General features: G+C 44.1%; 1 protein-coding gene and 1 non-coding gene across 2 annotated transcripts in view; one reads left to right on the top strand and one right to left on the bottom strand.

Annotated features, from left to right (window-relative positions):
* The window catches only part of LOC126334741 (chorion peroxidase-like), a 407382-nt gene that overhangs the window by 337002 nt on the left and 50151 nt on the right, over positions 1 to 20229 (bottom strand). The gene's annotated exons all lie outside the window — the stretch shown is intronic.
* Positions 7745 to 7821, top strand: Trnas-cga (transfer RNA serine (anticodon CGA)). The gene has a single exon. It is a non-coding gene; the product is annotated as a tRNA-Ser (tRNA).

Here is a 20229-nt window from a genome sequence, read left to right as displayed (position 1 = left end):
TCTCCTTGGTCTGCCCCGACTCCTCCTACACTCTACTGCTGAACCCATGAGTCTCTTGGGTAACCTTGCTTCTCCCATGCGTGTAACATGACCCCAACATCTAAGCCAGTTCGCCCTGACTGCTACAGCTATAGAGTTCATTCCCAGTTTTTCTTCGATTTCCTTATTGTGGACACCCTCCTGCCAGTGTTCCCATCTGGTAGTACCTGCAATCATCCTAGCTACTTTCATATCCGTAACCTCAACCTTGTTGATAAGGTAACCTGAATCCACCCAGCTTTCGCTCCCGTACAACAAACTTGGTCGAAGGATTGAACGGTGCACAGATAACTTAGTCTTGGTGCTGACTTCCTTCTTGCAGAAGATAGTAGATCGTAGCTGAGCGCTCACTGCATTAGCTTTGCTACACCTCGCTTCTAGTTCTTTCACTATGTTACGATCCTGTGAGAATATGCATCCTAAGTACTTGAAACCGTCCATCTGTTCTAACTTTGTTCCTCCTATTTGACACTCAATCCGTTTATATTTCTTTCCCACTGACATTACTTTCGTTTTGGAGATGCTAATCTTCATACCATAGTCCTTACATTTCTCATCTAGCTCTGAAATATTACTTTGCAAACTTTCAATCGAATCTGCCATCACAACTAAGTCATCCGCATATGCAAGACTGCTCATTTTGTGTTCACATATCTTAATCTCACCCAACCAGTCTATTGTTTTCAACATATCATCCATAAATAATATGAACAACAGTGGAGACAGGTTGCAGCCTTGTCTTACTCCTGAAACTACTCTGAACCATGAACTCAATTTACCGTCAACTCTAACTGCTGCCTGACTATCCATGTAAAGACCTTTAATCGCTTGCAAAAGTTTGCCTCCTAGTCCATAATCTCGTAGAACAGACAATAACTTCCTCCTAGGAACCCGGTCATATGCCTTTTCTAGATCTATAAAGTATAGATACAATTCCCTGTTCCGCTCATAACACTTCTCCAATATTTGCCGTAAGCTAAAGATCTGGTCCTGACAACCTCTAAGAGGCCTAAACCCACACTGATTTTCATCCAGTTGGTCCTCAACTAATACTCGCACTTTCCTTTCAACACTACCAGAGAAGATTTTACCCACAACGCCGATTAAAGAGATATCTCTGTAGTTGTTACAATCTTTTCTGTTTCCATGTTTAAAGATTGGTGTGATTACTGCTTTTGTCCAGTCTGATGGAACCTGTCCCGACTCCCAGGCCATTTCAGTTATCCTGTGTAGCGGTTTAAGACCTGACATTCCACTGTATTTGATGAATTCCGACTTAATTTCATCCACCCCAGCTGCTTTATTGCACTGCAATCTACTGATCATTTTCTCCACTTCCTCAAATGTGATCCTATTTCCATCATCATTCCTATCCCATTCAACCTCGAAATCTGAAACATTACTGATCGTATTTTCACCTACATTGAGAAACTCTTCAAAATATTCCCTCCATCTACCCAAGGCATCCACAGGATTCACCAGCAGTTTTCCTGACCTGTCCAAAATACTTGTCATTTCCTTCTTACCTCCCTTTCGAAGATTGCTAATTACACTCCAGAATGGTTTTCCAGAAGCTTGACCCATAGTCTCCAACCTGTTTCCAAAGTCTTCCGAAGATTTCTTCTTGGATGCTGCAATTATCTGTTTGGCTTTGTTTCTTTCTTCAAAATAACTTTCTCTTTCTACCTGAGTTCTAGTATGTAGCCATTTTTGATACGCCTTCTTATTCCTTTTACAGGCTGCCTTGATTGTGTCATTCCACCAAGCTGTTTGCTTCGTCCTACTTTTACACACTACTGTTCCAAGACAATCTTTAGCCACTTCTAGTACTGTGTCCCTGTACCTTGTCCATTCCTTTTCCAATGACTGTAATTGACTACATTCGACTAACTGGTACCTTTCTGAAATCGCTGTTACGTACTTGTGCCTGATTTCCTTATCCTGAAGTTTCTACACTTTTATCCTCCTACATATGGACCTGACCTCCTGCACTTTCGGCCTCTCAATCCCAATTTCACTGCAGATTAAATAATGATCAGTGTCATCAAAGAATCCCCTGAATACACGTGTGTCCCTCACAGCCTTCCTGAATTCCTGATCTTTTATTATATAGTCAATGACAGATCTGGTTCCCCTGCCTTCCCAAGTATACCGGTGAATGTTCTTCTGTTTAAAAAAGGAGTTTGGGATTACTAAGCCCATACTGGCACAGAAATCCAAGAGTTGTTTCCCGTTCCTGTTGGCCTCCATATCCTCTCCAAATTTACCCATAACCTTTTCATACCCTTCTGTTCGATTTGCAATCCTGGCGTTAAAATCACCCATGAGCAGAACACTGTCCTTATCCTTTACTCTAACAACTACATCAGTGAGTGCCTCATAAAAACTATCCATCTTATCTTGATCTGTCCCTTCACATTGCGAATATACTGACACAATCCTAATTTTCTTGCTAGACGCTGTCAAATCTATCCACATCAGTCGTTCGTTTACATACCTTATTGCAACTACGCTGGGATCCATTTCTTTCCTGATGTAAAGTCCTAGACCCCATTGTGCTATTCCTGCTGTGACTCCTGACAGGTAGACCTTGTATTCTCCCACTTCCTCTTCTTTCTCACCCCTTACCCGAATGTCACTAACAGCTAAAACGTCCAGCCCCATCTTACTTGCAGCCTCTGCCAGCTCTACCTTCTTCCCAGAGTAGCCCCCATTGATATTAATAGCTCCCTATCTCATTACCATTTGTTTACCAAGTCGTATCTTAGGAGTCCCTGGTTTGTCTGTTAGAGGTGGGACTCCGTCACCTCTAAAGGTCCGAGGCATTTTGCTCTGATTGTTGCCAGCATCATATTTAAATTACCAGGAAAGCAGGTTGCTAGCCTTACTTGCCCCGAGTCCCATTGGGTTTTACCCCTAACGGCTGAGGGACTAACCGGTGGATTTGGTAGTCTTTGCCGTATGAGCATAAAGGTGACCACGGCTCAGAATATGTCCGAGATGCCCAGCCTTATTCGAAAGTAACTGGTATCCCGACTGTCGGGACCACTTACTTGGCCACTCATACGTTGCCCGTGGTTCATGAACTAGGACTAGGAAATTACTTTAGGAACCCACACCATGAACCAAAAAAAAAACACGCTTCTCGTCTAGTACTCACCAGGTAATATTGTGTATTTATTGTTATTTATTTATTCGTCGCAAATAACAAGCTATTATCTGAGAAGCTAAAACAGGCCACATAAAACACATTTTCTTGGATAATAATAACTTTATATATTAATTATTTATTTCTAGTACTGCGGTCGGTTGGCAGCGGCAACTACGTTGGCAAGAGTGCTACAGACTGAAGTGATGCCGGGGCTGGACTTCAGTTAAGTAGTTTTAGCTTGACATGGTTCTACGGTACTATAGGTTTTAATTTTTGATGTTGACTATGCCTTACTCTGGCATGTTATAGTAATTTTATGCTTCTGAAGAAGGCTACATTATTCTAGCCGAAACCTGGGTAAAGACCAGAAAATTTTCGCAACTGAGTCGGATTTTTAAAGAAGTTAAAGAATTTCTCTTCCACAGAATTCAGGAAAATTTCGGCTAATATGCTAGCTACACTATTGACCATGGCTACTCGATCTGCTTGGGCATAAATTTTGTTGTAAAATTGAAATTAATTTTGTGCTAATGCTATTTCCAAAGGATTTATAATTTCAAGTGTTCCAGCCATGGATGTTTTCCTATATTGTAAATGGTTATATTTTATTATTTGGATTGTTTCCTGTACTGGCACATTGGTGTATTTACCATTAGGTGGTATTTGTATGTCTTTTATATCTCTTACCAGAATAAATATGAAATGGAAAGAACAGGCCGGCAGGGGTGGCCGAGCGGTTCTAGGCGGTACAGTCTGGAACCGCACGACCGCTACGGGCGCAGGTTCGAATCCTGCCTCGGGCATGGATGTGTGTGATGTCCTTAGGTTAGTTCTAAGTTCTAGGTCACTGACGACCTCAGATGTTAAGTCCCATAGTGCGCAGAGCCATTTGAACCAGTTTTTTTTTTTTTTTTTTTGGATGGACATGTAAAGACTGTAGTAGGGTAGCGACTGGTCGACTTCGGTTTATTGGGAAAATTTTTGAAAATGTGGTTCATGTGTAAAGTCGCATCTAGGCTTAGTACGACCAACTGTTGAGTTCTGTACGAGGACTTGGGATCCGCACCAGGTCTCATTAAAGGAAAATATAGAAGCAATTTAGAGGCGATTATTGCTGGCAGGGTCGAACAACACACTAAGTATTACGGAGATGGTTCGGGAACTCAAATGGGATCACTGGAGGGAAGGCAACGTGCTTTTCGAAGTGCACTTTTGACAAAATGTAAAGAACCGACATCTGAGGCTGATTGCAGAGCCATTCTACTGACGCCAACGTGCATTTCGCGTAAAGACCGCGAAGATAAGATTAGAGAGATTACGGGTCGTACAGACAGTCGTTTTTATCTCATTACTTGCGAATGGAACAGAAAAAGGAAAGAAAAAGCGTGTTACACGGTACCCTCTACCACGCACCATACGGTGGCTTACGGAATATGTATGTAGATACAGACTCTGGGCGTCAGAATACGGTCGCGTGACTGTGGTCCGGAAACGCCGTGCGACGTTCGCGTGACAGCGCCTCACGGGCGGCCAGCGGTCTGCGGGCCAGCAGCCGGGGGCCGCGGTGTGGGGGTGTGGGGGTGCGGGGGCGGGCTGCTGCTTGAGCAGAGCCCGGGAGGCAAAAATTGGCCGAAGGAGGCGGAGGCGGGGGCGGAGGCGGCGAGTATTGATCGCGGCCGGCCGGCCGGCTGCTGCGGAATGCCGGGCCGCGACCGGCGAGCCGAGCCGGGCCGGCCGATTAGCGCCCACACCACCTCCTCCACTGCTGTGGCGGTCGCTCCACGCTCCAAAACCTCGTTTCTAATTTTTTGTACTATCTTACTGGCTGTCAGCCACACGAATATACAAATTGATCTGTTGAAATTATCAGTCTGGAGAAGTACAATTAGAGTTTCGGGAAAACATCATCCACATAATATCGAAGATAGCTAGGGCAGCAAAGTGCGATAACTATCGCAAAATCAGCTTAAAAGATTATGCATTCAATTCGGTAAAAAAAAAAAACAGAACAGTGGAAAAGAATATTTAGTATCTGTTAGATGACGATTAGTTCGGCTTTAGCAAAAGTAAAGGCACCAGAGTTCTGACGTTGCGTTTCGTAATGGAGTCAAGACTTAACACGTATGAAGACACGTTTATAGGATTTGTCGACGTAGAAGAAGCGTTGGACGATGTAAAATGGTGCAAGATGTTCGAAATTCTGAGAAAAGTATAGTTAAGCTGGAGGGTAAGACGGGAAATATGCAATATATACAAGAACCAAGAGAGAACAATAAGAGTGGAAGACAAGAACGAAGTTCTCCGATTAAAAATGGTGCAAGACAGGAATGCAGTCTTTCGTCCCAATTGTTCAGTCGTTACATCGACGAAGGAATGACGCAAATAACAGAAACACTCAAGAATGAAATTAAAGTCCATGGTGAAAGGATATCTATGATAAGATTAGCTGATGGTGTTGCTGTCCCCAGTGCAAGAGAAAAAGAATTGCGGGACATGATGAAGGGAATGAACAAGCTGATCAGGATTGAGAGTGAACCGAAGAAATATGGGAATAATGAGGAGTAGCAGAAATGAGATTCACGATAAACTTAACATCAACAGTAGGGAGTAGGAACCAAGAGAAATGAAGAGATGCTGCCATCCTGGACGCAAAATTACACGTGAAACGTCCTAGCAATTAAAACTGTGTGCCGGACTGAGACTCGAACTCAGGACCTTTGCCTTTCGCGGGCAAGTGCTCTAACATCTGAGCTACCCAAGCACGACTCAGGCCCCGTCCTCACAGCTTTACTCCTGCCAGTATCTCGTCTCCTACCTTCAAAACTTTACAGAAGCTCTCCTGCGAACCTTTCAGAACTAGCACTCCTGAAAGAAAGGATATTGAGGAGTGCTAGTTCTCCAAGATTCGTAGTAGAGCTTCTGTAAAGTTTGGAAGGTAGGAGACGAGATACTGGCAGAAGTAAAGCTGTGAGGACGCGGCCTGAGATGTGGTTGGGTAGCTCAGATGTTAGAGCACTTGCCCACGACAGTCAAAGGTCCCGAGTTCGAGTCTCGGTCCGGCACACAGTTTTAATCTGCTAGAAAGTTTCACATCAGCGCACACTCCGCTGCAGAGTGAAAATCTCGCTCTCGAAAATTACACATGACAGACGGAGAAGGAGGATACAACAACCTGAGCAGCCCAGCAAAAGAGTATTCCTGGTGGGAAAAAGCCTACAAGTATCAGCCTTGGTTTGAAAAATGAATTCCTCAGAATATACGTTAGGAGCACAGCATTGTGTCGAACTGGACCATGCACTGTGGCAAAACCGAAAAAAAAGAGAATCGAAGCGTCTGAGATGCGGTGCTACAGAAGATCATTGAAACTTTGGCGGACTGATAAAAAATAAGGAATCGATGAGAAGAACATGTGAAAAACACTGAGAAAAGAAGGGGCACAATGCTAGGAAAAGTGCTAAGGCATCAGGGAATGACTTCCGTTATACTTGAGGGAGTGTAGAGGCTAAAATTGTAGGGGAAAACTGAGACTGGAATATATCGAACAAGTAATTGAGAACATTGGCCGGAAGTGCTGCTAGAAAATGAAGAGACTGACAAGAGAAAAATTCGTGACTGGCCGCATCAAACCAGTCAGAAGTGAGAGGACAAACACAAAAAATGTGTTCTGCGCTAAGGTTGTAGAATGCAGACATGGGATTCCCCTTTTGGTGGCTAAATTTGTGACTGGACTAAGGGTTTGTTTGGTAGCGAGGAAGCAGCATATTTTCTTGGGTAGAGGATCGTTGACAGCTGTATAAATAATTTCGAGCGTGCCCCAGGGAAGTGTGTTGGGTCCCTTTCTGTTCATGGTGTATGTTAATGATCTGGCAGACAGTACTAATAGCAGCGTATGACATTTCTCCGATGATATAGTTATCATTAATCAAGTACAGTCTGAAAAATATATCCAGACATTTAAAAGTGGTGCAAAGATTGGCAGCTTACTTTAAATGTTCAAAAATGTGAAACAGCACACATCACGAAACGGAAAAGATGTAGAATGCTATGACTAAAGCACCAACTCATACAAATACCACACTGTAATAATTTTCGGTGATATGAAATGGAATGAACACACAGGCTCAGCTGTAGGTCAAGCATATAGCAGATTTTGATCTGTCTGATTCATGCTAGAATATTTTTTAAGTGTGTGGGACCCACAACAAACAGAACTAACAACGGATATTGAACGTATTGAAGTAAGGACAGCACAGACGATCACTTGCTTACTTGAAACTTCCTGGCAGATTAAAGCTGTGTGCCCGACCGAGACTCGAACTCGGGACCTTTGCCTTTCGCGGGCAAGTGCTCTACCAACTGAGCTACCGAAGCACGACTCACGCCCGGTACTCACAGCTTTACTTCTGCCAGTATCCGTCTCCTACCTTCCAAACTTTACAGAAGCTCTTCTGCGAAACATGCAGAACTAGCACTCCTGAAAGAAAGGATATTGTGGAGACATGGCTTAGCCACAGCCTGGCACAAGTAAAGCTGTGAGTAGCGGCCGTGAGTCGTGCTTCGGTAGCTCAGTTGGTAGAGCACTTGCCCGCGAAAGGCAAAGGTCCCGAGTTCGAGTCTCGGTCGGACACGCAGTTTTAATCTGCCAGGAAGTTTCATATCAGCGCACACTCCGCTGCAGAGTGAAAATCTCATTCTGGAAACATCCCCCAGGCTGTGGCTAAGCCATGTCTCCACAATATCCTTTCTCTCAGGAGTGCTAGTTCTGCATGTTTCGCAAAAGAGCTTCTGTAAAGTTTGGCAGGTAGGAGACGGATACTGGCAGAAGTAAAGCTGTGAGTACCGGGCGTGAGTCGTGCTTCGGTAGCTCAGTTGGTAGAGCACTTGCCCGCGAAAGGCAAAGGTCCCGAGTTCGAGTCTCGGTCGGGCACACAGTTTTAATCTGCCAGGAAGTTTCATAACAGCGCACACTCCGCTGCAGAGTGAAAATCTCATTCTGGAAACTTGCTTACTTGATCTACTATGGGAGCGTCACAGATATGGCGAATAATCTGAACTGGCAGCCGCTTGAACTAACCCGCAAAAACCTGCTTACGAAGTTTCAAGGAACATTATTAAGCGAGGCATCTACTACAGCACCTCTTCATATGCTCTCATGGGGCCTGCAGACACAAAGTGAGACTGTGAAATTTATTCAGAAGTGCGGAATCTTCCCGACATTAGCTGCATTAGGTATGGAGTTATTATTTTCATCCACATGAGTGCTATAAGGACCTCGTTGAACTTCGGTTACACGATAAGTCAGTCTAATCTAAAAGCCATAAATACAACTAAATACCTAGGTATTACAATTACGAACAACTTAAATTGGAAGGAACAAATAGAAAATGTTGTGGGGAAGGCTAACCAAAGACTACGTTTTATTGGCAGGACACTTCGAAAATGCAACAGACCTACTAAAGAGACTGCCTACACTGCGCTTTTCCGTCCTCTTTTAGGATACCGTTGCGCGGTGTGGGATCCTTACCAGATAGGACTGACGGAGTACGTAGAAAAAGTTCAAAGAAAGGCAGCACGTTTTGTATTATCGCGAAATATGGGAGAGAGTTTCACAGAAATGACCAATGATTTGGGCTGGGCATCATTAAAAGAAGGCGTTTTTCGTTGCGACGGAATCTTCTCAAGAAATTCCAATCACCAACTTTCCCCTCCTAATGCGAAAATATTCTGTTGACACCGACCTACGTAGGGAGGAACGATCACCACGATAAAATAAGGGAAATCAGAGCTCGTACGGAAAGATTTAGGTGTTCACTCTTTCCGCGCTCTATACGAGATTGGAATAATAGAGAATTGTGAAGGTGGTTCGATGAACCCTCTGCCAGGCACTTAAACGTGATTGCAGAGTATCCATGTAGATGTAGATGTAGATCTACCGATGAAAAATGAAAATTCGTGCCGGACTGGGACTCGAGCCCGGATCTCTCGCTTGCCGAGAGCAGCCGCCTTATGCGTTTTGGCTACCTGAGCATGCTTCCACGACTGACCCGAACTTCCACTTCTCATACCGCCTACAACCCCATCGCTCGCAGCTTTACTTGGATTCCCGCCACAGGGTTTCAAGGAGACGAACGTATTCAACGGTAGCACTACGATCGCCATATGGTCCGTTGGGCGTTGTAACAGTCATAAACTATGGAAGTTTGGCTCGGTCCTAGAAGAGTGTTCGGATAGCCGAAGTGGTTAATTCGACCGCTCGCGATGAGTCGGAAATCCGGGTTCGCGTCTCAATCTGGCACAATTTTCGTGTGTCACCAATAGGTAATATCTTTATGCCTAATGCAACTAATGTCAGAAAGATTCCACAATTACGAATAAATTTCATTATTACAGTATAGCTGCAAGATAGTCACTAATGTATGTTTCTTCAGACATTGCTAAACAAAAAGTGAGACTAATTAAAGTGAACAGAGGCATTTATTATACTTCCGTGCCCTGTATGCTAACAGATCAGAAAGTAACCTCATTGTATTGTACAATGGAAATACTCACCGCCATGTACTTCGCAGTGGTTTGGAGAGCATGACTCCACCTCTACACTACTGGCCATTAAAGTTGCTACACCAAGAAGAACTGCAGATGATAAATGTGTATTCATTGGACAAGTATATTATACTAGAACTGACATGTGATTATATTTTCACGCAATTTGGGTGCATAGATCCTGAGAAATCAATACCCAGAACAACCACCTCTGGCCGTAATAACGGCCTTGATATGCCTGGGCATTGAGTCAAACAGAGCTTGATCGGGCGTTTACAGGTACAACTGCCCATGCAGCTTCAACACGATACCACAGTTCATCAAGAGTAGTGACTGGCGTATTGTAACGAGCCAGTTGCTCGGCCACCATTGACCAGACGTTTTCAATTGGTGAGAGATCTGGAGAATGTGCTGGCCAGGGCAGCAGTCAAACATTTTCTGTATCCAGAAAGGCCCGTACAGGACCAGCAACATGCATTCGTGCATTATCCTGCTCAAATGTAGGGTTTCGCAGGGATCGAATGAAGGGTAGAGCCACGGGTCGTAACACATCTGAAATGTAACGTCCGCTGTTCAAAGTGCCGTCAATGGGAGCAAGAGGTGACGGAGACGTGTAACCAATGGCACTCAATACCATCACGCCAGGTGATACGCCAGTATGGCGATGACGAATACACGCTTCCAATGTGCGTTCTCCGCGATGTCGCCAATCACGGATGCGACCATTATGATGCTGTAACCAGAACCTGGATTCATCCGAAATAATGACATTTTGGCATTCGTGCACCCACGATCGTCGTTGAGTACTCCATCGCAGTCGCTCGTGTCTGTGATGCAGCGTCAAAGGTAACCGCAGCCATGGTCTCCTAGCTGATAGTCCATGCTGCTGCAAACGTCGTCGAATTGTTCGTGCAGATGGTTGTTGTCTTGCAAACGTCCCCATCTGTTGACCCAGGGATCGAGAAGTGGCTGCACGATCCGTTACAGCCATGCGGACAAGATGCCTGTCATCTCGACTGCTAGTGATACGAGGCTGTTGGGATCCAGCACGCCGTTCCGTATTACCCTCCTGAACCCATCGATTCCATATTCTACTAACAGTCATTGGATCTCGACCAACGCGAGCAGCAATGTCGCGACACGATAAACCACAATCGCGATAGGCTACAATCCGACCTTTATCAAAGTGGGAAACGTGATGGTACGCTTTTCTCCTCCTTACAAGAGGCATTACAACAACGTTTCACCAGGCAACGCCAGTCGAGTGCTGTTTGTGTAATTAAATCGATTGGGAACTTTCCTCATGTCAGCACGTTGTAGGTGTCGCCATCGGCGCCGACTTTGCGTGAATGCTCTGAAAAGCTAATCATTTGCATAGCACAGCATCTTCTTCCTGTCGGTTAAATTTCGCGTCTGTAGCACGTCATCTTGGTGGTGTAGCAATTTTAATGGCCAGTTGTGTAGATAGTGTATATAGAGTATATTCATTTGCAATATACGACATAAACTGTACTTCCATTTTAGGGAACTGAATGGCATGCCTTTTCTTTCAGAAGTTTTTTGTAACTAGCGAACACATAAACAGTTCAGAATCTGAATCCGGCACTTGAGTTTTCATTTTGTCGGTTTACGTGACCATTTCAGAACTAATCATCATAGAAAAAGTAACTGGAGAACAGGAACAAAATAAATTTTATAGTTTTTAACTTTTTGTCATCTGGTGCATAAAATCCCTACTTTACATTCACTTTATTCGTTACTGTCGTCTTACACAGCGCAACACCTTTCTAATAGAGGAAGGAAAGCCGCTTCCCGACATGTGGCATAAAATGTAAATGACTATACCGTTTAGAATGTCTCACCGTCTTCAGCGTAGTTGTAGTGACGGGTGGTGAAGACCACAATAAAGCCCTTACATTCCACGGGAAACTTTTGTAAAATTATCGTGCGTTCCATTTTAGACCCTAATGACTGATTATCTCACGGTCAGTGCATCGACACTCTACTTAAAGCAAAGAACGACACACAGACATTTCCCGGAAATGGCGCTCTTATCGCACAGGCAGATGTTTCGTGGCAAGAGAACAAATGTAGGTGCATAATTTTTCCATGAAAATCGACGTCTTACTTTTGGGATACGTCTTTCAGTGGTTCCCCCTTCGCAGATACTTAGGATAGAAGGTAGTATCTATGAGCTCGAACAGAGTTGTCCTTAACGCAATGTCCTTGACTGCGTTGTTTATTGCAATGATATGGACGTCTTTCACTGTCAAATTAAACGTTAACAAACGTAGTACTACAGCGGTTTTTCTCTTCAATACTGATCAAACGTAATTACAAAGGAAGTAACTCACCCAGTCCAAGAAGCAAATTTCTATGTTCACTGCCTGACAAGAAAGTGAACTATCGTTGTAGCTTGAGAAAGAAAGGCCATTAGAGTGCATTAGTCTTGTTCGCGCTTACTGTTGCTACCAGACCTGGTAGGGTATTGTGGACAGTGTCAGATGTTGCGTGATCATTGTGAAGGACACGGGAGTTGCAGTATACTCGGGGTGAGACAGTGTTGCAATCATCTGACAGAATTTGGCCTCATTGTGGATCTCCATTTGGCCAGCTGGTCGAATATGGTGCAATATGAGAATTTTTAGGCATCCGAATATGATAGTCGTTCGATATTGGATTGCATGGTAACGTGAGGGCAGGCGTACTGTTCGTCAAGGCTCTGATCGACCACGTCTGGCCGGCCGCAGTGGCCGAGCGGTTCTAGGCGCTTCAGTCCGGAACTACTCTGCTGCTACGGTCGCAGGTTCGAATCCTGCCTCGGGCATGGATTTGTGTGATGTCCGTAGGTTAGTTAGGTTTAAGTATTTCTGAGTTCTAGGGGACTGATGACCTCAGCTGTTAAGTCCCATGGTGCTTAGAGCCATTTGAACCATTTGACCACGTCTGACCACCACAACGGGGATCGCCGTATTGTACACCAAGCACATCGTAATGCCTGCATACATGCACATGCGATCTGACAATAAATAACGGACTCACTGGAACATTATGTGTCATCTCGCACCGTTGGTCGGAGACTAATAGCAGCCAAACTAGCGACACACCATCCCATACGTAGGCTGCCGGTAAACAACAACACAAACGGCTGTGTTTCGAGTCGTGACGTGACAAGGGCTCCAGATAAAATACCGACGTACCGACATTTTCCAATAAGTATTAATATAATCGGTGTACCGATATATCGATATCGAAATGGCATCATCGAGTGCCAATATTATTATTTTATATTACATTTCTTTCGCAGTATTTGAAATTTTGAAATTGTAGTAGAACATAATTTTATTTTCACTGTGTGATGGAGTTTTACTACCTTTTGAGCTTTCATCACGTCCAGTCTTTTCTTTGATTGTGTGATGCAAGTATAGGTGGCACAAATAAGAAGTCTGATTGCACTGGAGATGGCATTGTGCATGGAATAAAAAGATATCCGATGCGAAGAAATAGCACACCAGTTGCGTTAGAAATGAATTTTTAAGGCAACTACTGTGCATTCTACAAAAACAGTTGCTGAAACTGAGGAACAAAAATCATTATGACAAGCTTCGTATTTGCAGTAGGCGGAGACTTGTGAGGAGAAATATTGATGTAAACGGCGCTCACTGCTACCAACAGCAACGTTCAACTTCACAACACAACTTTGTCACTGCAATTGATAGTTCGCCGGCATTTGGAGAAATGAAAAAAAAGCGAAGTCGACATGAACTGTTCCAGACGCATTCGATATTTTACGAAACTGAACAATGGACCCAATGGGCACCTTTTATTGTGCCACTTAACCTGCAGTTACCATTGGAGTAAAGTGGTTAGCGTCAAGCGTGAACGTACATCGTTTCCCTTAAGATTGAACTAGACAGTAGAGGATTCTATCGTTGATTTATTTCGAATGGTTAATTTCATTCTCTCGTTATGGTCCAGGATTAGCTGGCAGCTTCGCCTTCCTGTAATTTTCTCGTCCCCCGGTCTGGCAACAGCAAGTCAGCACCGGGTTGGGCAATCTCGATCAATCGCCTCCCTCGTGTGCTGATGAGGTAACGCCGCCTAGGTGACGCTGACCAGGACACGCTTCGGAACCTTCCATGCCGCCCCCGCGGGTCCTGCCGCTTCTGACCAATCAGGGTGGAGGAAGCCTCGTGGCCATGCTGGTTGTACCCCACCACCCGTCGGTGAGGCCTTCTGTCTGCCGCGCGCCCCGCTGCTGTGAACACAACGTGCCTCTCCCAGTGCTGCCGCGCCGTGGACTTTGCTTCTGTAGCTGCCATGCCACTCAGACTTCTCCGAATGGCAGACACGACTTTTCATTAACTTCGCCCAGGTTCGATGCGAATTATATGCATCGCCTACCATTGCACTCTGGCTCACCCTCGCCTCCCCAGGCCTGACTCACGTTGCCCATTTCTGCCAATAAATGGCCCCATTACAAAACTTGTCCAAATGATTTATTTCCACCCACCGCCTAGCCGCTCTAGCTACCCTGTACATCCTTTCAATTTTTGGTCAAAGGGGATAACCATGCTGCTACCTTGTTGATGTACAGAATATCTAATAATAAATCAACACTTAAATATATATATCTAAAACTGGCACTATATTTATAATGTGCAGCCGATATTTTTTTGGTCTGTACGTCGATATTTTTTTCATGATATATTGATAATTTTTTGATGTATCGAGGGCCGATAATGATATTCTTTTAAATATCAATATGTCGGACAACCGATATTTTTAAAAATATCAACAGTCCTAGCCGTGAGAGGGAAGCATGGGTTGCTGAAAACGTTGCATTGTGTTAATCAATGGATCACGGTTCAGCACTACCCTGAATAACCACCGTGAGAGGCACAGGGCACAGAGGTATTAGTTCTGGCGCCATGGTGGTGGTGGTGGAGGGGCATCGGGTATGGCTGCAGGCCACGACTGCTACTGCTAGGGACTGAGGGAACTTCGGCGGCATATCACAAACATCCTGCGTCCTATTGTGTTCCGTCTCATATGCCAGTGCCATGGTAACATTTTTCAATATGAGAATGGTCGCCCACACAAGGCACGTTTCCCCATGAAGTAGCTGCCCAATGTTGAAGTACGCCCATGGCCAGCAAGATCGCTAGATCTGTGCCCAGTCGAACATTTGTGGGACTTACTCGGACGTCAACTACCACCTAGTGCCCATACCCAGGAGATCAAGACGCAGTTACAGCAGTTGTGGGCCAGGTTGCCTCAGGAGAGGACCCAAAGGCTTTACGACGCCCTTAAGGGGTTGAAACGTCCTACCGGTAAGTGGGCTCGTTCTGTCAAGTTCTTTGTAAATCTGACTCGATATTGTAATCTTTCAATCTGTAAAATATCAGTTAGTTTCCTCCCCTCTTTTGGACAATTTTGTCTTTTTGTCAAGCAGTTTAATTGTATATATAGTGTAAGGTGGAGTATATCCGACATAGTAATTTCTTGTGGCTATGAAACGCTTATCCAAGGTCTGATCTTATTCGTTAAATTATAGGTAATATAAAGGAACAACTGTTTACAAAATATTTTTGTTACACCATCAATAGTTTTTGAGATATCTGTATTTTAAGAGACGTCCATTTTTGCCATTTGCAAAAATGGTGGGGTAAATCCGACCCCCTATTTGTTTGGCTGATTTTTCACAGAAATAGTTCTAAATGAACGGTTTTTTTGAAAATAATTATAAGCAATTATGTTTTTTACATAAATGAACAAAATGTTTTAAAAATAATGTTCAGAGTACTAAATGTACTGACAGTTAAATGAATACAAAATTTTAATCGAAAAAAGGTGATTTCATTGCACGGCGGTGCAACAACAATGTCGATCTCGGAATGTTAAAATCACACGTGACAGCTCGTTAAGACATTCCCATTTACATTGCAGCCACTGCTCGGCGAATATCGTTTTGTCGTTTTTCGTTTGTAATTTCGTACCATTTTCCTAAAAATAAACAAAAATTCACTTTGTTTCCACGAATAAATAATTCCACAGACATAAATGATAAAAAATATGCCTTCGGATTTACCCCACCATTTAGCGGTCGGATTTACCCTATCATGCCATGTTTCATTTAACACACATAGAAACATTTTACACAAAATTTCCAACAAAAACGATACATACACTAGATAGGTCACTAAATGCACTATAAAAATCACTTACCGTTTGTTTTGGTATCGTTTTATTTACTAAAGTAAATCTACTGATGCAATTTGCACAAAAATTAAATTGAAACAATCAAATATACGCTTGCTGTCTTTTGGGTGTCTAAGTGTTAAATGCGGCAAAGCTGTCAAGGTGACATTTTCGTTATTTCGAATGCTGTATATGGTAACATTAATGCGAAATCGCTCCGCTTTGCCGTTTCTCACAAATAGAGGGCGGTCGAGTTTACCCACCCGGTCGGATTTACTCCACCTTACCCTATCTACAAAAATAAGGCTACCAGTATCAACCGTAATCATACTCAGCTTCTTGCTTAAAATAGTTCCTTCGACATCATGGACATTAATGAAACATTAAAAAGTGTGTATGGTACACGGCACACCCTGTATCTACGTATATTAAAAATTACAATCTAGTTTCTTACATCATAGTAAATTTGAGTAATGTCTTGAAGTTTTCCATAGTAGCATTATTACATTTTTTAATTTTTGTGATTTTCTTTTCCACTTTTATATCAATAAGAAAAGATACTGTAAAACGCCTGCTGGTACCTGTGGGGAAGTGGAAAGTATCATCGTCTCCGGATCAATTGTCGTGACAGTGCCACAGGGAACTTGAGTTTTGCGGTCCTGCGCCTGTAATGTGTCCCAGCGCATAAATCACGCCGAATCACGGAAGGCAGTTCCGTTAAAGAATTACGACTCGTGCCTACCGAAAACTTAATGACGACCCAGCGGTAACTGCGAGCCGGCATGCAACGGATATTACGACGGACCCTGCAACTAAAGAAGCGAAACAATTTGCTTCCTGAAACTAAGATACGCGTTCTCGTTTCTCGGCTGTCTAACTTTTCAGAGAGCGCGGCGGAATAAATGGAGAAATTCTTGCGGCGAGACTGGAGCCGGGCGGACTTCTGCGAGGTGACTTCGTTGGAAGCGTTCCAAGAGAGGCCGGCCGCAGTGATGGCCAACTCTGCAAGCACTGGAGCCCGGAGGCGCGCTCCTCCTGTCCTTGGGAGGCATGCGCGTACAGTCCAGTAAGAGACGCGCGCTTCACGTCATCTACCTGAGGCGCACAGGGGGACTACAATGATAATGTTTACTTTTTATTGTCAAATAACATTGATCCGAAGACATCGATGATGTGGAAACGGACTCACGCTTTATTCATATGACATAATGAAAGGCATGGATCAAGGCATTGGTGGATGCTTATGTCTTGATTTCCTAAAAGCGCTTGGGTCACTATCATACTTACGCTTATTATCGAAAGTACGATCTTATGGGGTGTCAAGTAAAATTTGTGACTGAATTGAGAATTCCCTGACAGGCAGGACACAACATCTTTTCTTGGATGGAGAGTCATCGACAAATGTAAAATTAACTTAAAGTGTACCACATTGAAATATGTTGGAAGTCTTGCTGTTCGCATTTTACATCTATGAGTTTACAGAGAATATAAGTAGTAGGCTCAGACTTTTCCCAGATGCTGCAGTTACCTTTAATGAAGTACTGTCTGATAAAATTTGCACAAATATTCGGTTAGATCTTTTTAAGATTTGAGAGTGGAGAAAAGTTCAGCAGCTTGCTTAAAGGTTTGAAAATGTAAAAGTGTGTACATTACTAAATGAAGAAGTTATAGTATCCTATGATTACACTATCAGCGATTCAAAATTAAAATCAGGCACCTCATACAAATAGCTGGGTGTTACAATCTGTCTAGGCACTTCAGTCCGGAACCGCTCTGTTGCTACGGTCGCAGGTTCGAATCCCGCCTCGGGCATGGGTGTGTGTGATGTCCTTAGGTTAGTTAGATTTAAGTAGTTCTACGTTCTAGGGGACTGATGACCTCAGATGTTAAGTCCCATAGCGCTCAGAGCCATTTGAACCATTTTTAACAATCTGTAGAGCTGGTCACAAGTGGTAGGTAAGGCAGGTAAAAAAAAGGACGTGTTTCGGTGTTCTAGGAATTTCAACCCCTAAGGACGTGAAATAGGGGATGAAAAGTCTTATGAAAATTTTTCATCGTACAAGCAGATTCTCTTTTTGGCGAGAAGCACATTCGGAAAAGTCTCTGCTCCTATGGCCTTAACTACTGTGTCAACTTCAGAAAGTGTTATAATTTATTTACTAATCAAAGAAAGCTATTTAAAAGTCTCCACAACATACCGGCTTTGTCAGAATTGCTCTTTATTACATCAATTTTTCAGTGGACATAATATATGTTTATAAAATTACTGTTGTTGTAATTATTGGCAAACATGAGCGAAGCAGCGACCGAAAAGCTAGTAACATTACAAATGAAAACCGCAATATTTTGTTCGTTCTAAAGTATTAATTTATTCTTTTAACCGGGTTTCGGCTCACAAGGCCATCATCAGACTTTAATCATATTTACCAAAGAAGGTGCAATATTTGTGAACAACACTGAAAAAATGTTAGTCAGTTACAATGTAAGTGTCATCTTTGCCAATGGAGAGTTGATGTAATTGTAATGTTAAAAGTTGAACAGTAAATTTGTCTAACAAACTTTATTGCCCGTCTGCATCACATACCATGTTTTAAGGAGGAATAGAAAATATAGTAGTATAGATTTACTCGAGTATAGCATTTTATACACTGATCGACCAGAACACTATGACCACCTACCTAATAGTCGACATTTCCAGCTTTAGGACGTATAACAGTCACGGCGCGTCGTGGCGGTCGCTGGAGGGAGTCGGTAACACACCTGCACAAACAGGCCACCTGATTCTCGTTAATACTGGGGACGGGGGCGATGAGCTCCGACGTCACTTTCAGTCACATCCTAGATGTGTTCGATCGCGTTCAGGTCTGGCGAGTGGGGAGCCGGAACATCTATTGGAACTCGTCACTGTGGTCATCGAACCACTCCATGGCACTACGCCCTTCTCACGAGGCGCATTATCGTGTTCAAGATGCCACTGCCGGCCGCGGTGGTCTAGCGGTTCAGGCGCTCAGTCCGGACCCGCGCGACTGCTACGGTCGTAGGTTCGAATCCTGCCTCGGGCATGGATGTGTGTGATGTCCTTAGGTTAGTTAGGTTTAAGTAGTTCTAAGTTCTAGGGGACTGATCACCTCAGATGTCAAGTCCCATAGTGCTCAGAGCCATTTGAAGATGCCACTGTCATCAGGAAACATGATCGCCATGAAGGGGTGTAGCCAGTGTTCGAGATCCACTAGAAACATGGATGCCCACGTGATTGTTTCCCAGAACATAATAGAGTCGCCGCCAGCTTGTCACCGTCCCGCAGTACAGGAGCTGTTTCCTCTGGAAGACGACGGATTCGCGCCATTCATTCGGCATGATGAAGAAGATATCGCGATTCATCAGGCGCTGCAATGCTCAGCCACTGCACCAACGACCTGTCCCGATGTCACGTGCCCGTTTCAGTAGTGGTTGCCGATATCGTGGCGTTAACATGCTGCGTAGGTCCATTGTCAGCAGTGTTCAGTGCACTGTGTGTTCGGACTTACTTGTATTCTGCCCAGCATTAAAGTCTGATGTTAGTTCCGCCACAATCCACGAACTGTTCTTTTTACCAGTATGCCCAGCCTACGGCGTCTCCAGCACCTCTAATAAGGGGTGCCCGCCCAACCCCACGACATTTGGACCGGTTTCAACTTGGGATCGCCACGTGTTGAAGACACTGCAGCACTTCTCGAATACCCGACAAGTCGTGCATTTTCCGAAATGCCCCTGCCGAGCGTCCGGGCCATCATAATCTGCCCGCTGCCAACTCTGGTAGTTCGCGTGCCTTCTCCATTCCACGCCAGGTGACGCTGCTATCAAACAAAAAAAACAAAAAATGGTTCAAAGGCCTCTGAGCACTATGGGACTTAACTGTTGTGGTCATCAGTCCTTCAGAACTTAGAACTACTTAAACCAAACTAACCTAATGACATCACACAACACCCAGTCGTCACGAGGTAGAGAAAATCCCTAACCCCGCCGGGAATCGAACCCGGGAACCCGGGCGTGAGAAGCGAGAACGCTACCTCACGACCACGAGCTGCGGACGCTGCTATCTCCTGGACGGGTTTATATCGCTAGTCGGTAGGTGGTCATAATCTTCTGGCTGACCAGTGTATACGTTCGGGCAATGAAAGTGAAAGTAAATATTTTAGGAGGCAGAAGTGTACATCAGTCAGAATAAAATATTCACTCTAACATGTGTCCAGTTTTTATTGGTTATACGGATACAGCTGGTTCAGAAATAAGTTCATTTCGCCTGTTTGTTCTCCACT

The sequence above is a fragment of the Schistocerca gregaria genome, chromosome 2, assembly GCF_023897955.1.
Source record: "Schistocerca gregaria isolate iqSchGreg1 chromosome 2, iqSchGreg1.2, whole genome shotgun sequence".
NCBI classification, from domain to species: domain Eukaryota; kingdom Metazoa; phylum Arthropoda; class Insecta; order Orthoptera; family Acrididae; genus Schistocerca; species Schistocerca gregaria.
This window is presented reverse-complemented; position numbering and strand designations above follow the sequence as displayed.